Source organism: Silene latifolia, chromosome 7, assembly GCF_048544455.1.
Source record: "Silene latifolia isolate original U9 population chromosome 7, ASM4854445v1, whole genome shotgun sequence".
Taxonomy (NCBI): domain Eukaryota; kingdom Viridiplantae; phylum Streptophyta; class Magnoliopsida; order Caryophyllales; family Caryophyllaceae; genus Silene; species Silene latifolia.
The window spans coordinates 64846438-64851896 of record NC_133532.1 but is presented as its reverse complement, the minus strand read 5'-3'; the positions used below and the strand labels follow the sequence as shown (position 1 = coordinate 64851896).

The window sequence follows — 5459 nt, the reverse complement described above, 5'->3', positions numbered from 1 at the left end:
GTTGTGTTTTTCGATTATAGAGAGGTTGTCTTTAAACTGTTATAACTTGAGATTTATATATGATTTTGATGTGATTCCAGTTAGAGGTGATATCTTGTTCTGTTACGATTCTAACGATAGGTCATACACCCAAAATGACCAAGAAACGATTGAGATATCACTGTTTTACGAAAATTGGACAATGCTGAGAAATGCGTAGGGTACTCGATCGAGTGGGCCTTACTCAATCGAGTGGATCTCTTGTTACTCGATCGAGTAACCCTTAATTGATCGAGTTATCCTGGTAATTTGTTTTACGTGTCTCTGACCTTCACCTACTCGATCGAGTAAGTCACTCACTCGATCAAGTGACCTGTACTCGATCTAGTGACCCCTGTTTTGAGTCATATGCTTATCTTTTGACTTCGTTGCCTATTATGTTTAATTCAAAGGTGTTCTTTTGCTTCCTTATACATTGTTTTACGTATGTGTTGGTCCTGATGCGTAAATTACTCAATATTGTGATGTAAGGAGTGGCACATGTGGTGAGTATGAGTTCGGTGGGGAGGACATGAGTTATATGTGGTTGTGATAGGTAGTGGAAAAGAAAAGGAAGATTGGTAAGGCTTATTAAGGCATGGAGCATGTTTTGTGAGATGAGATGAGTGATATGATTGTGTGTTGAGTATGTGTTGATTAATGTAAAAGTAAGTGAATGTGGGTAAGGGATGATGTGAGTCTAAGGAACGTGAGAATGAAAAGGTTGAAAGGAAGGATGTGGATAGTGGCAACTTGAGATGTGTAAAGAATTATAGAGGGATATGGTTAGGAATCGTGTAGGTTAAGAATATATGTAGTGAAAGGTCGTTTTAAAGGGATTGAGAAGAGTGGTATATAGTGAACTTAATGGAGACATGTCGCGACGTGGATTTGCAGATAGTGAGTGAGTTTGGGAATTTGTATTGTCAAGAAGTGAAACTAATGTGTGATTTTCTTGTGATAAGTGCATATTTTATATACTTTCATCCCCTATATTAGCTTCATTTTAATTGTTATTTAGCACTTATAATAGTGTCATAAGCTAATATTTGTTGTTCTAGTGTATTTGTTTGTCTTAACATGTTTTTGTAGGAATCTAAGCATTTAGAGGCTTTTTCCTATCATTTTATACACTAAGTTCACTAAGCTAATCAAGACCAAGTGTTGGACTAAGCATGGAGCATTGGATTGGGTTTTGCATGGAGAAATTGATGGATTAATATGTATAATGCAAATGTTGACAACAACCAAAGTCAAAGCCCAATGATCAAACCCAAGTCAAGGTGGAAAGCATAAGATTCCAACATGCTTAGGATGCTTTTTGGGAGCTCTAAAAATCATAGATGGAGCATTTACCCGGGTGCATTAAGGGTCATTAATCACGCTCTTAGGATTCTTCAAGCAATTAAGTGAGGAATTAAGAGAAAATACCCGGAAACACACGACCCCGATCGGGGTGGGGTGGCCCCGATCGGGGTCGCATGCCTCTTGGCTTTTACGTTTTGCTCTCCTCTCCTATAAATAGGAGAGGTATTCCAAGGCTTTGGGCATCCAATTTTTACTTCTCACTTTTGTTCTTCATAACCTTAAGCAATATAATCTCTCAATAGTTTTCATATTAGTTTACAAATTAGTTAATCTTGTAGTTCTTAAACATTTGGTTCTAAGTTATTTCAAGCTTTTGGTTATACATTGTTCTTCCATACAAGTTCTCTACTTTTAAGGTATTTCTACTTATAGTTTATATCACTACATTTCTATTTTAGTTTATACATAGTTTATAATTAAATAATTTGTTTAGATTACTTTAGTTTATTTCCTCCACATGTTAAATCAATTAGTTTATATAAATCATACAATTATGTTTAACATTTCTTATAATTTAGTTTGCAATTTACACCTTAACATAAGTAGCTAATTTCCTTAGTCTAGGGGCTAGAGGAGCCATGCAATAATCAAATATGTAACATGATAAAATAGGTTAATAATAATATTGTTCATATTGCTTCTATCACATGTTTGCATCGTCACGTTTAATCTTTGTTTAAGGCCTTATTCAAATGATTAAGTTTGTTCATTCGTTCTATAAGTCGAGAGGCACGGAATTGAATTAGACTAAGCATGTATAGTAGGACGACCTAGTCATGGACGAGAGTTTCTCTAGGACCCGGTCTATGGTTGATGCTAATGCCGCAAGGTGGGTATCTTTAAGCCTAAGCAATTGACAATGTTATTAGTACCGAATTTATCATCATCATATGTTTACTTTTGCATGTGTGACCCAAACCCCTTTGACTCTCTTTTATTATATAATTTACATCATTATTGTTATTAATCACCAAACAACCAAACCAACCCAAATCGTAATCGACCTTGATAAAAATCTACCCATAGCAATTTACGAAGTGATTCCCGTTTCCTTGTGTTAGACCCCTATTACTACATTAAATTGTGTCTAGGGAAATTATCATTGCATAGGTACGCGATAAACCTATCAAATTTTGGCGCCGTTGCCGGGGAAACGGTTTTATTACCAATTGAATTGTCGATTTTTATCTTGTTTTCCTTTGTCTTGGGGAACACTTGTTCCTTGAGACCGTTACTTATCATTTTCCTAGAAATTGTTGTCTTATGCCCAGGTCCTCTCGTAGTGGAGAATTGCTTTCACCGGATTCCGAACCCGAGAAAACCTTTAGGAGAAGACGACGTTTTTGGAAGGAAGTGAAAGAAGCTACTTCTCCCATACAAGTTGAAAGTGCTAGAAAGTCTTACTTAGACGATCTAGAGGTTCTTGAAGAGGAGGAGGTTTCAAGTTCATCATCTCCACCACCACCACCATCTACTACAAAAAAGATGGTGAAACTTTCCGATCACTCAAAGCCCACCGCGGCCATGCTACCGGCCGGAATCACAACTACTCAAATCACCGCGCCGGACTTCGAAATCAAACCGGCTTTCATTAGCCTTGTGGAGAGGAAGCAATTTGGGGGAAGTCCTTTGGAGGATCCCAATTTTCATGTGCAAAACTTTTGTGACTATTGCTCCATGATCCGTCAAACGGGTGTCACCCAAGCCCAAATAAGGGAAATGCTTTTCCCTTTCTCTTTGAAGGACAAGGCCAAGCTTTGGATCAATAGCCTTGAAGGAATCACCAATTGGGAGACATTGGCTCTTGCTTTCTATCAAAAGTTTTTTCCACCGGAGAAAACTCAAACTTTGAGGAGCCAAATCACCGGATTAAACAACAAGCTCTTGAGAGCTTATATGAAGCTTGGGAGAGGTACAAAGAGCTTCAAAGGAAATGCCCACATCATGGGCTAGATGATTGGTTTCTAGCAATAACATTCTACAATGGATGTTGTGCCGAGTCACGAAGGATTCTTGATTCCGCCAACAATGGGCGGTTTGATCAAATTGACACAGATCTTGCTCATGCCACGATCGAATCTATGGCGGTCCATGATGCCCAATATGTCAATTCCCGAGTTGTGCTATCCAAAGGTAAAGAAGAATCCTCCAACAACTCCGTTTTGTTAGCTCAAATTACCTTACTCACTAGTAGAAAAAACCCCTATTACGATACAGTAATCGTGGCGGTTTTAAGAGAAACGACGCGAAAAGCCCAATAAATTGGCGGGAACACAATTTTTATGTAAGTAGGAGGCCTATTGTGGCGGTTTATGTAAGAACCGACGTGATAAGTGTAACTTTTTATGGCGGTTCCAAATAGTAAACGCCACCATAAGTCCATTATGGCGGTTATATGATATATCAACAACCGACGTTAAAAATGACGCTAAAAATTAAAAGTAAGTGGCAATATTTTGGGCTAAAAAACCGCCATTATTAATTTTTATGTCGGTTTTTAATCACAACCGACTTTAATTAAAAAAAATGAAATAACACGATAAAACTCTTTTCAATTCCCGAATTCACAATTCATTCATCGCCTCTTCAAAATTATGAGAAACCCCTCTCCAACCCCAACACTCTTCGTCAATGAAGCACCAGGCCACCACCACCTCACCGACGTGATGCCGCCACCAGGCCACCAACAAAGGCGACGCCACTTCCATCCATTTTTCCCTCCTTCCTCTTTCGTTTCTCCTTCTTTCCGACGCTATCATTGTTCGCAACCACCGCCACTGTTCTTTGTCCGACGCCACCGTTGTCCGCCACCACCACCTCTTTTCTGGTAAGTTTACAAATCCATTAAGTTTTGAATTTTTATTTTTCCCCAATTTCCTAAACCCTAATTCTATTGATTATATTTGTGAATTTTTTTTAAGAATTAATGTTGCGTATATTTGTTTTTTAATATTTAGTGCCACCGCTGTTTTTATTGTCCATCCAGTGATGTACAGTTCGTGTTAATGGGGTTAGATACTGAGTTGGGCACAAGTGTGTTTAAGTTTTCCCAACAAAAAATTATTTTCTGAGGTTAAGACGATTTTGACTGAATTGTGTTTGATGATGAAATGGCCAATTGTGTTTCTTGCCAAGGATTTGTTCTTTCTGTGAGATTACTATTTCTGGAGAGGACGGCTGAAGGATGCTATGTAATTGCTTTCATAGGGTTAGATACTGAGTTGGGTACAAGGATGCTTCTGAGTTTAAGACGATTTTGGTTGAATTGTGTTTGATGACGCTATGTAGTCGGGATATGTTTTTAATTAATTCGTATTATTTATACTATATTTGAGTTATAGAGGAAATTTGCAACACTTGTTTTTATTGGAAGAGGAAACTAGGAAGAGGATGGACATGGTGAAGAAGTCCAGCACTTTATGGCATTAACTGGTGCAAGGTGATACTCATTAATGTTTCAGATTAGTAACGACTTTGTTCTATTGAATGATAAGGGTTTTTGTTTATGTTTGTATGTTTCATGTTGTTTTTGTTACTTGGCGGTAGCAATGCACTAAGCATTATTTGAAAAAGCTTTGTGCAGTTTTATGTATTTGTCGGATTGTCTTAGTTCAGTTAACGTGTTCATGGGCTCGAATGTCTTCTTTCGCCACATTTTCAGTTTGAATTTTCTTGTGTATTGTATTTTTACAGGATGGGGGTTAAATTAGACGCTGATGTTGGTGGTTCTCAGCCTTCAGCATAGGGCTCTTTTTAGGATAACTCGGTGAGGGATGAACTTCTCGCATCTCGGACTAGTATTAGCATGTCACTAGGTAAGCTCAACGTATGATTTTGTTTGTGAATGTAGCATGACAGATAATTTAGTATCTTTGATTGGAAGACCACTTGATATGTTGTATGTATGGGAAACAACTCACAAATCATAAGTCAATGGGGAGTTGGATACTCAGATATTCATTAGATTTGATGAAATATAGTAACTGATTTCTGATTTTTGTAGAAACTGATTTGGACCAGCAATCAAATCACCATTGAATGGTACAAGTTTCTGCATTATTACCATCGAGGTT

At 37.8% G+C, this 5459-nt stretch overlaps 1 non-coding gene across 1 annotated transcript; it reads right to left on the bottom strand.

The window, feature by feature from the left end:
• Positions 1-3231: 3231 nt before the first annotated feature.
• On the bottom strand, positions 3232-3337 carry LOC141593831 (small nucleolar RNA R71). The gene has a single exon (XR_012521891.1). It is a non-coding gene; the product is annotated as a small nucleolar RNA R71 (small nucleolar RNA).
• Between the last annotated feature and the right edge of the window lie 2122 nt (positions 3338-5459).